This window comes from Chiloscyllium punctatum, chromosome 13 (genome assembly GCF_047496795.1).
Source record: "Chiloscyllium punctatum isolate Juve2018m chromosome 13, sChiPun1.3, whole genome shotgun sequence".
NCBI classification, from domain to species: Eukaryota; Metazoa; Chordata; class Chondrichthyes; order Orectolobiformes; family Hemiscylliidae; genus Chiloscyllium; species Chiloscyllium punctatum.
Genome location: NC_092751.1, coordinates 96,557,688 through 96,570,010, shown reverse-complemented (window position 1 = coordinate 96,570,010; position 12,323 = coordinate 96,557,688). Strand labels below are relative to the sequence as shown.

The window sequence follows — 12,323 nt, the reverse complement described above, 5'->3', positions numbered from 1 at the left end:
GGAGCGAAATCTGAATTTAATGTGAACGTCTGCGGGCGGGTGACTGAGATCAAAGATGCACTGTTGGTTATCGTTGAACATGACTCCCGTGCTGTTCATGTTCAATAAGCTATTTGTTTCTATCAAAATACCCCTAAAACTATGCATGTGATTCCTAAGTGCCACCTTCTGTTGGAGAGGCAGAAGCTGTTCTCTCGAATCTTCCTTTAAATGCCTATGTGTTCCTTATTTAGATGGATCCGGTGGCTGGTTATTTATCGGTCCAAAGAATAAGAGGCAAAATAAGGAAACGCGCACAACCCCTGGAAGGGGTTAAAATCCAGCCATTCTGGTACCACTGTATAGATTCATGTAGCGAGACGATGATGATGTGGGTTATAGATTGTAACAATCTTGAGTTATCAGCCCGCGATATGATGCTGAACATACACAATTAATGGGAGAATCTTCGAGATAAACATCGCCTCCACCTCTTGAGCATGGTCATTGATAAATCATCGTGTAGAAAATGTCAGTTGGAATGAATTGAGAATTTTATAGAACAGCAGCAAGACATTGAATTATAGCTATGGAAAATGACTAATTATAGCCCCATTGTATTGAATCGGGTCTCTGCCTGTTTCACGAGATGTCAGCCAGTCGAATATTACAAAATCGATTGTCCTTTAACGTGTAGCGATGAATAAATAGATCTTTATCATGACTACCTTTGATCACCGACCATTAAGAAACCAATAGGAAAACAACTGTTCAGCTTTTGTCTCAACACCAATTTTCCATGTTCAAAACCTCAAAATCCGCGACAATATATTTTTTTGGAGGGGGGGTGTTATAGAAATAAGGTGACATCCTACAGTTTGCAACAAAAAAAACCAGCATCGGTGTGGCGGGGTGGAGTGTCGGCCGAGATATTTGAGGGAGATGCGCTTTCAAGGCGAAAGGTGAAACTGCAAATGTGCAGCGCAAACATATCGAATTGAGGGGCGGGGGGAAATATTTTAACCAGAATCATCTCTGGCAATTTTGCCAAGGGGGCTAAGGGGATGGAGTGCAATTGCATAAAGATTTAGTTGGGAAGAGGCTCAGGGAATAGAATTAAGTGGAAGGGGCTGGGGATAAAATCTGATTAATGCAATCAGTAGGAGAGCGCGCGGGGGGGGAAGGAAGCTGCGTTGATCTGCATCAGTTGCTACTCCTGTTCATTCAGTCAGTCAGTAGGCAGCAGCAACCAGTGTGAGCAGATCTGGGAGAGGGAGTGGTTGGACCTAACCCAGCAGCCAAGCAGCAGTGTCTGTCCATCTCCTAGCTCTGGAAGGACGCTTTCTCTTTCTTTCCCAAACCTCACCTCCCCCACCCCTCCCCAAGAATACCTTCCCCTTGAGGAAAAGTCAGAAATCCACCTATTTTTGTATGTGACTGGAATCCCCTGCTGCTGCAGCAGCAGCAGAGAGAGAGGTATAAGGAGGCGACCAGCGAAAACTCTCTCTTCGAGAGAGAGAGAGAGAGAAGGGGGAAGATTTAGAACAACTGGGTTTCTCAGCTCAAGGCTGAGGGGGACATTTGAAAACAAACGGTCCATCATTTTTCTTTTTTTCTCTCTCCTTCTCTCCCCTCAGGATTATAAACCTGACTGATGGGAATTTGCTCTGGGGATTATTAAATTGGTCCGTGCGTCAGTTGTTGTGGAGACTGTGTGAGGAGAAGTGTTGAGAAGAAGCTTCTCTCTCTCTCTGTGTGAGTGAGAGTGTGTGAGGGAGAAAGCTGCTGTCGGTTGCCATGGCGGCTCCGGGCCTGGCGGAGGGCCTGCTCCTCCTCCGCCGCCGCGGCCTTTCCCTCTCCCCCCGCTGCTAAAAGCCATGGCCCTGGGAAACGCCTCCGCCGCCTCCTCCTCCTCCTCCTCCTCTTCCTTCACCGCCACCTCCAGCCGCCGGCACTCCGCGGCCCTGCTGAAGATGGATCCCGTCATCATCCCCATCGACGCCGAGACCATCTGCGACAGCAATGACCAGCGCATGTGGTGGGCCTTCCTCGCCTCGTCCATGGTCACCTTCTTCGGCGGCCTCTTCATCATCCTCCTGTGGAGGACCGTCCATTACCTTTGGGCTGTCTGCTGCCACTGTGGCCTCAAGAATAAGGTAAAGATTTATTTATTTGGGGTTTTTTTTGTGTGTGTGGGGATTTGGTGATGGTCGCCTACCTTTATAACATCACCTCCTTCACAACTTTTCATTAACTGTTTCTTTTTGTTAAAATTCTGCTGTTCCCCCCTCTGTATTGAACAGGTTGCACGCTGTCTTATTCCTCTTCACGTTTCTGAGGGAGAAATTGGTATAAAAATTCTCCTGTTATCCACTAGGAGTCGTGAATAAAATCAAACAGTGCTGTTTATTTGGAGGGTTGCTTTACTGCCGTTTAATATTATTGTATCTGCCTCTTTTAAAATGATTGAATTGATGCACAGGGTTTTACATTTGCTAAATGTTCACTTGTACACACGATTTCCACCTCAATGGTTTGGAGTTTAGTAAGGTTCTACTGGTGATGGTGAAATAATGCACTTTTGGGTCATTTCCTATCATGGTTGTATTCTGATGTTAAGGATTGTCAAGATGTGATAATGCATTGATTAATCAAATAGATTTCAAGGAAGAAGGTTGCATTTTGGGCACAGGTCCCGATTTCTAATCAACTTTCTATGTTCCTCTCTTTCCTACTCTTAAGAGTAATGTCACAGTTGCTGGGTGGAAGGTCTCTGGGTAATAAAACTCCCAATGTATACTCCCCTTCTAGATCACCTTGCACCCTTTCAATAGAAATGGAGAGCATCAGATTTTTTGTTTCTTTGAATGCATATGACTCCTATCCTTCAGTACAACCAGAAAGCATTATTGTGAGTGAATTAATGCTGTCTGAGAGAGTATCTGTAGCTTTATAGGAGCACCAGTCTCCTGCTTTGCCAGCCCCTTCCATGAGTTCAGTACTCGGTTGTGAGCAAGTGTACTTTCTTCCTCCATGTACTGAGCTTTGAGCCCAATTAAATTCTCCTTTGCGGAGATTACACCTCAAATCATTCACTTACAGTATTTTGTACAGATCAAAGATTTTGCCAGCAGTTATTGCAATTTAATGTAAAACAGCTTTGCTTTCAATAGAAGCAATCAAAAATTGACCTCATTCACAGGGGTGTACATTTGTTCAGCCTTAGAAAGCATAAGCTGCATTTTTTAAAAATCTAACCAGGTAGAATGAGAAACAGATAGCAATGGGTTTACTGAATTAGTCCCTGAGCCACTTAACTGCTTGGTTCAGGTCTTTAACTAATAGGGAATGGAATGGAGCAACGGAATGTGCAATCCAACACTGCCCAAACAAATGCAAAATACTGGAGATGCTGGGAATCTGAAGTAAAAACAAAAAAAATGCTGGAAATACTCAGAAACATGTCTGTAGCATGTTTCGGGTTGGTGATCTTCCGTCAAAACTGACCATGCCTGGTGGAGTTGGGAGAATTCCTCCTGGTTTTGTGATTTAAGGTTTGAACGCGTGCAATGGTGTACCACACAAGTTAGCATCTTAACATTTCAAAGGCCTCATTTGGAGCCTAATCTGTCAAGAGTATCTCAGTTTATTAAAAATAAACTTGCAAAAAATAAATTTAGAAAGAATACTAGATAGTCTCTTCCTGTGAAGAGAGCTATATATTTGGAATAATCTGGCAGCCGAAGTAACAGAGACATATCTATTAATGACAGTCAAAGTAGTTAGATTTTAGGCTGAACATGCTTAAATATTGAAGGAGTGGACTTTACATTCAATGAGCTTTACTTCTGTTGTAGTTTATACACATAATATTTCTTGGTCAGATGTTTGTTTTTTAAATTGTAACACACAATGTTTGGCATCAGAAAAGCACATCATTTGTATTTCACTTCAAAAACAAAACAATGCATGACATCAAAAGTGAGCATGTTAACTGTGCAAAATTGTTTACAACTCTTCAGTTTCATTGCATCTCCCCAATAATTTGTGGGTTCAAGCCCCAGTCCAAGACTAGAGTTTGTTCTTTTGATTTATTTTTATGTAGTAGTGTGGTGTCTTGCTGAATATTAGAGGCACTGTGCTTGTGAAATGTTAGTGAGGCATATGGGCTGCCTGCTTCAGCAGTTTTGGGTGATATTTAAATATTAGTATTAGTAAAAGAGCTGGGAGCATTCAGTGTCCTTCCTGGATACTGCCAACTACAATTGTGATATTAACTGGTTCATCTCTTTGCTGTGTGTGGCACTTTACATAACAGTTGGTCATTGTGTTTGTTTATATACAAGCACAGTTTGATGAGAAAATATATAGATGTAGGTTTCCCCCTTGAATTGATAGTCTTGCAAATTGACTGAAGTACAAAATGAAAAGCTGTCATTTCTCAGCAGTATATAGGTTTGTTCATTGATGGACTCCAGCAAAAAAAAAGCCTTAAATTTATCAGCAGCTTTTAACTTTCCACTGGAAAGACCCAGTCAGTCCCTTTCAGAGATGTTATGACATGTCTCTGCAGCAGTGGAACCTGAGCTACTTGGGTTGACCTGAACTAATTGGAAGAGGTATTGCCATAGAGAATGCATGATTGGCAGTTACCTGTCAGATTTTGTTTACCCTTTAAACCAAGCAGTTTGAGTCTGGTTGAGGTATTGCCCTGAGAAACAAACCAGTAAATTGCTGATTTATTTTTTGTTGTTGATTATTAGACTATTTCACAAAATACAGAGGCATGGGATTGAGGGTGATTTAGCGGTTTGGATCAGAACTTGGCGAGCTGAAAGAAGACAAGAGGATGGTGGTTGATGGGAGTTCAGTTACTTGTGGTGTTTTAGGGCCACTGCTGTTAGTAAATTTGCGGATGACACTAAGGTCGATGGATTTGTGGATAGTGCTGAAGGATGTTGCAGTCTACAGAGGGACACAGATAAGCTGCAGAGCTCGGCTGAGAGGTGGCAAATGGAGTTTAATGCGGAAAAGTGTGAGGTGATTCACTTTGGAAGGAGCATAAGGAATAAAGAGTACTAGGCCAATGGTAAGATTCTTTGCAGCGTAGATGAGCAGAGAGATCTGTGTCCATGTATGTTGATCCCTGAAAGTTGCTACCCATTTGATAGGGTTGTTAAGATGGTCTACGGTGTGTTATATTTTATTGTAGAGGAATTGAATTTCAGAGCCACAAGATCATGCTGTAGCTGTTTAAAAAATTGTGTGGCCGCACCTGAAGTATTGCATACAGTTCTGGTCACCTCATTGTAGGAAGGAAGTGGAAGCTTTGGAAAGGATTCAGAGGAGATTTACTAGGATGTTGCCTGGTATGGAGGGAAGGTCTTATGAGGAAAGGCTAAGAGACTTGAGGCTGTTTTTGTTCGAGTCAAGGTTGAGAGCTGACTTAATTGAGACATATAAGATAATCAGAGGGTTAGATCGGGTGGACAGTGGGAGTAGGGGAGTTGAATGCACTGCCTGGAACAGTTGTAGACTTGCCAACTTTAAGGGCATTTAAATGGTCATTGGATAATAAACATATGGATAAAAATGGGATAGTGTAGGATAGATGGACATCAGATTGGTTCCACAGGTCAGTGCAACATAGAGGGCTGTTCTGTGTATCACTTCACACTTAAATTTTTTGGATGAAATTTCTGTCCATCCAGCAGCTTGGCTTTTATTCTCTTGAAGTTTGTCACTGTTCTTGTAGCTCAAAATGCAAAATATGTCGCTCATAAATTTTGAAATTGTATCCTGTACACCAAAGAAGGAGAAAGTAAGGACTGCAGATGCAATTTTTCTGATGAAAGGCTTATACCCAAAATGTCTATTCTCCTGCTCCTAGGATGCTGCCTGACCTGCTGTGCTTTTCTAGCATTACACTCTCGACTCCTGTACACCCAAGCATGTTATTACAATAGATTAATTGGCAATGGTTCTAAATAGCTGGGGACAACATTATATACCTTCAAGTCCAAAGACAGCTATTCAATATTACTTTCTCATTACTATCACTCAGCAAACTTTATAGCCATGCCACACTTCTATTCCACAGTTTCAACATGCTAACAAATGTGTGACATTTCATGTGATTTGCTTTTCAGAGGCCCATGTGCATGACATCAACTGCATTACCCTCATCAGCTTTCTCCATTAACTTATCAAAAATCTGAGTCAAGTTAGTTAAACAAAGTTTCCCTGAAATATATTTGTGTTGACATGCCTTAATTCATCTACATTTTTTTCACTAACCTTTTTTATATTAACCTGAATTGTCATTTCTGAAAGCTGGCTTGAAGATACTAAACTGATCCTCCTTACACTTCTTTTAGAATAAGCATACAACATTTGTAGTTCTCCAGTCGTCTGGTACTACCCATGTCCCTAAAGAGGATTGTCAATTGTTTGGTCCCCAAAGAGGATCAGAGTTCTGCAATTTCAGCTCTTCTTTTCTCTAGAATCCTTAATTGCAAGTGATTTGATAGAGGAGACTCCCCAAGTACAACCTGCCTTTCTAATACCACCTCTTTATCCATCCAGTGCCTCAACCAACCCCTCTTCCACTATAGCTTTAGTTGTGTCCTCTTAGTGACAGCAGAAGCAAGGTATCCTTTTAGTTGCTCAGCCGTGCCCTCTGTCCCTATTCTAAATCTGTTCCTAATCAAACTCTCTCGTCCTTACTGCCATTTTATTTATATACTATCCAAAGACTTTGGGGTTCCGTTTGAAGTTAGCTGCCACTCTGTTCTCTTACATGCTTTGTGCTTCTCTTATTTCTTCTTGCATTTCCCCTCTGAACTTCTTAAATTCAGTTAGCTCTCATCAATCAAACAACTACCCTTTTTCTGTCTTGTCTTGTTCTTTTTTTTTAACTTTCAGGAAGCATTGCCTTTGTCTCCTCCATCTTTTCACCTTATAGGAATCTACCTCAATGTAAGAAAAATAATCCTCTCTTTAAGTACAGCAGATTATTGCTTTACAGTTTTAATTGCCAATTGTTTGGTCAATTCCATTGAATTTGATCCACCTCCAGTTAATGATTTTTGCTCCATATAGTTACTTGTTCTTTTCCATAGCTAACCTGACCTATAAGATTCTACGGTCACTATCTCCTTGATTCACTTGACTCAACCTTATTCCCCAGAACCAGATTAAGCAATGCCTCCTTTCTTGTTGAGTTAAAACATACTGATCTAAAAGATTTTTCTGATCACGCTCCCAAAATCCTTATCCCTCTCTTCCTTTCACACTGTTACAATTCAAATTTTTACTAGGATAAGTAAATTCCTCCATCATAACTGTGGTACACTGGTAGTTCACCTATAATGCAGTAGTTGCATTCCTATGCAATACCGTGTTATAGAAAATTGTACAAAAAAGTAATGGGGCCTATGGGAAGGATAGGTTGGGGTGAACCGCCAAAAATATCAGTAAAAATGAAAAGAAAAATAATAGCCTAAAACACACGATCGTACAGTCTAAATAAATTATTAAGTCATATATTTTAATGAAATAATGCAGTAAATTTAACACTTTAACACTAAAATCACTGGCGAGCACTGTATTTTTCTCAAAGCTCTTCACTAGAAAGCACGCGAGCCTACTGACCACGTGATATCAATGCAGAAGTCCAGTCCTCCTTAAGATTCTCCCCAGTTTGAAATAAAGTTCTTCTAAACGTAGACTACAATTCCCAGTTTCAAACGAAGTTTCAAGGCTTGCAAAGCTGATTGCATTCCTGTTTTAGCTGAAAACTGAATTTGCATTTTGCAGAGGATCCGAGACAGCATTTTGCTGTTCAGGTAAGTGCAGGGCTTGGAATCGCGTAACAGAGAATAGAAGTTCGCTTTATTACAAAAAAGTCCACAACTTGCTAATTGCATTATAGCCAAATTGCGTTCAATAAATGTGCATTGTAGGAGAACTACCTATAGTTTTTGTGCTTTGTATTCTTCTGAGCTTCCCCGACCAAACTGCATAAGATCTGGCAAATGTTGTGACTGGTGGTGACCAATAGCAGATAGAACTGCCATTAATATTTGTTGCAAGTTGAATGTAGGAGAATTCAGACTAGTGAAAATTTCTTCCCTCTGGAGAAAGATGTAATTTTCACTTTTCTTGACGCCTTATCATATTCTTCCATAGCTTCCATATTCTTTGTATTAAGAGGTAACTGAAAGATGTGACTTTTCTCAATATATGCACTAGTTTTAACTGGTAAACACAAGCTTTGCAGTCTTGATTTATTTTTGTGACTGTAATTCTTTAGTTTGTGTGCATGACATAAACCAAACTATGATACAATTACACGAATACGAATATGCATATGCATTAGGTGCTGAAGTAGGTCATTTGGCCCATCAAACCTCTGCTATTCAGTGCTTACGTGGTTCTGTTCCAAATTCTACATTTCCATCTTCCTCCCTCCAATAATGTTAGATTCTTGTTAGGCAAAGGAAGAAATCAATCTACCTCTGCCTTAACAATATTCAAGAAACTGTCTCCACTGCCTTCTGAGACAGAAAGAGGCAAATAAACACAAGTTTAAAAAATGTTTCCATCTTGTCAGGGTAACAAACTTAAGAATAAAAATATTTTAATTAAACTTCCACGAGCAGACTATCCAGGCAATAATTTAACTTCAGTGAAAGCATATTGTACCAGCTCAGACCTGTATGTTTAACAGATTCTTCCACTGCCTGTTTCCAGCAACAAGTGTAAGACGATCTTGCAAGAACTTCCATTTGAAATCATTTGTATGGAGTTTAACAACAGCTTGCCTTTCTTTATTGTCAGATCATACTGTTAGTGGAGAATTCTTTTATGCTGACATTAATTTTTAATATTCATGGGAAAGGTAGGTTGGAATGTTTTTAGCTGATGATTCCGAAGATTGCTGTATTTAATGCAGCACAGTTAATTATAGCCATGTTTTTGTCTTGCTTGAAGTTAGACGGTTACTGTATTTAAATGAGTGGTTGTTCAGTCGAGGCTATTGATAGAACGTGAACCTTCCCAAGAGGTAAGAGGGATTCTGATGATAAAGAGGGGGCATTCTGGGAAAACATTCATCTTTCTACCTTCATGTTCATATTTCAAGTTAACCAAATTATGTACCGTTGAAGTGAAAACTTTACTGTTTCACTTTTAAGCCAAGTTTGGTAAAGTACTAGCGTTCTCTACAAAATGAAATACTGTGAAATTGAATTTTGTAATGGATTCTTTGTATATGCAGTGTTTAAAAACTGGTTAAAAATAATAAAAACTGCAGTGAAGGAAGAGGTTTTTCGTTAGTGTGAACAACACTGCATCAAATGCCCTGTTCCAGCTTAGCATGATACTACTAAACTAATTGCAGCAAGCTGCAGGAATCCATCTTTTGTCTTTGATTAAAGCCTCGACGCATTTTGTAAATGGACAAATTATGCAATGAAAATGAATGCCAAATTGTCCACTGAAGTATACTGAGTGGGTTTTACTTGGAACTGAAACGTAGGTACCATACAATACACAAACAAAACATCTATTGTCATAAAAATATATTGAAGGATTCTACCCAGTGCTTTCTGATGCTGTCAGACAAGCCAAGCCATTGATCTGGATACTTGTCAGTAAGCTGCATTGCTCGTAAGATTCTGAATTATTCATTTTAATCAAGGAGATTTTACATGAAGTTTTTTTTTAAATACTTGGATTACAAGATGACTTTTTTGTCTGTGACAATGGAAGCTGAAACATAATTATTATGTCTTTGGCACCTATGCAAGTTATAACGCAGGTATCACTTGGTTTATATCCACATCTGTGACCTTTTTTATAACAATGAATGTGCTTTTCATGTTTTCATCTGCCTTTGGGCTCTGAGACACTTAGTCTCCAGAGAATCACTTCACAAAGAATTTCTTCAATGAAACACTTAATTGATGTGCTTTACTATAATTTCCTTTTTTTTTAAAAGAACTGAAATACTTTCAGCCAAGTTTGATATTTTTCAGCAGTTCCTTAGACATGTCACAGTTTGATAATAGAGAGATTTATGGTCTTAATAATTTATCCTCTAGTTCTTAATTTATATCCTCCTTCTGAGCTGCTGGACATCGGCCAAAATCTCACAATCCCTGGAAACCATAGTGAAGATTAATGAAAAGTTGCTTTCCCCTTACTTGACTTTCTACATTAATGCCACTCTGAGTTGAAATGGACATTCCCCTGCTTTTGAAAGTAAAAGTAAGGATTGTATTTATATGGTGTCTTTCAGAGCCTTCAGTCATGCCAAAATGCCTTGCAGCCGATTTCAAGGCATTCTGAAAATTGACTCCTGGTTGTACTGGAGAAAATGCAGCAGCCAATGTGCAGATAGGGAGATAGTCATACAGCACGGAAACAGACCCTTCTGTCCCATTTGCCCATATCCCTCTAAACCTTTCCTATTCATCTACCTGTCCAAGTGTGTTTTAAATGTTGTAACTGCATCTTACACTTCCTTTCGCAGTTCATTCCGTATCAAACCACCCACTGTGTGAAAATGTTGCCTCTTGAGTCCCTTTTAAATCTTTCTCCTCGAAACTTGAAAATATGCCCTCTAGTTTTGAACTCCCCTACCCTAGGGGGGGACAACCTTTGCTTCACCGTAACTATGCACCTCATGATTTTATAAACCTCTATAAGGTCACCCCTCAAACTTCTGTGCTCCAGGCAAAAAGGTCCCAGACTTTCCAGCCTCCTTATAACTCAAACCTGTTAAATCCTTGTAAATCTTTTCTGCACCCTCTCCAATTTAATCATATTAGATTAGATTACCTACAGTGTGGAAACAGGCCCTTCGGCCCAACGAGTCTACACCGACCCGCCAAAGCACAACCCCCCCATACCCATGCACTTACCCCTTCACCTAACACTATGGGCAATTTAGCATGGCCAATGCACCTGACCTGCAGGTCTTTGGACTGTGAGAGGAAACCGGAGCACCCGGAGGAAACCCACGCAGACACGGGGAGAATGTGCAAACTTTACACAGTCAGTCGCCTGAGGCGGGAATTGAACCCAGGTCTCTGGCGCTGTGAGGCAGCAGTGCTAACCACTGTGCCACCGTGCTGCCCCATTCCTTCTGTGTTTCTTTTATTTTCTATTCAGCCTGGAACTGCTTCCTTATGGAAAATATAATTTTGAGTTAGAAATGCCCATCAACACCTTGGCCATATAGCTGAACTTCCCATATGAAGCTCAGCATTATGTCAGCCTATTCCATACTAGGATACTATAGCCAAGGCTAGTCCTGATATGTTCAGTAAATTAAACACACTTGTGAGACAGACTATTGGCAAAAACCTCAAATCCAGGACATTTTAGCACCATACACAGGGAATGCTGTCCATTTAAACCACTACCCTTCCTTCAGAAGAAGTAGTAAACAGTAGCTCCTGACTCCTCAGTGATACAATGATCCCACAAGGTGACTCAAAAAATATGGAATTCTTAAGTTCTGTTAATAAACCCCTCCAAACCAATTCTCAGTGAAAATTAATTATTCATGTCATCGCCCTTGTTTTGAGACAATTGGACATAAACTGCTTCAGTATCTGAGGGGTTGCAAATGCTAATCAGCATCGTGCAAATTGCAAACATCCCTTCTAACTTTATGGAAGAAAGATCACTAATGAAGCAGCTGAAGATGGGCTTAGGAGACTATACTGAGGAGACCCAGCAGTGATGCCCTGAAGCTGAGATGACTGACCTACACCAAACATTTTACTTTGTTTGATATGACTCCAACCACTTTTGCTATGCAAATGTTACATGATGAGATGGTTGACTTTACTGATGAGCAAGAGTTGATGATGCACAAATTGGCTAGATTGGATTTATCTTGTGTATACAGGATGTATCTGGCAAAGTTTCACATAATGGGATAGATTTCAGGCTTGTAGCTATACTGGCTAGGGGTGTGGCAAGTTCGGGAGCACAGGTCATCACGAGTTTTGCCAGAATGTTGATAGGGCCTTTAGTCTCTGCAGTATCCGGTGCCTTTAGTTGTTTCTTGGTCATATGCAGTGGAATTTGCTGAAAACTGGCATTTATGAAGCTGGGGAGACGTTAGGAGGAGGCCAAGATATATCATCTATGTTATATTTCTTGCAGAAGATTGTTGCACTTTTCATAAAGACCACTTTTAAAATTGGTTGGATAAGTGATATGTATGACTAGGACACCGGGAAGACTGCTTTTGTTCAAACAGTGCTATGGGATCTTTTGCATTCATCTATGATAGCTGACGGGGTCTTGGTTTAATACCTCGAGTC

The 12,323-nt window shown here is 40.3% G+C and overlaps 1 protein-coding gene across 18 annotated transcripts in view; it reads left to right on the top strand.

The window, feature by feature from the left end:
• Window positions 1-1,210: 1,210 nt before the first annotated feature.
• The window catches only part of LOC140484687 (disks large homolog 5-like), a 195,897-nt gene continuing 184,784 nt past the window's right edge, over window positions 1,211-12,323 (top strand). For all 18 annotated transcript variants that reach the window (XM_072583340.1, XM_072583339.1, XM_072583336.1 and 15 more), the window contains exon 1: window positions 1,211-2,135. The gene's annotated coding sequence lies outside the window, so the exon portion shown is untranslated. The remainder of the gene's footprint in view (window positions 2,136-12,323) is intronic.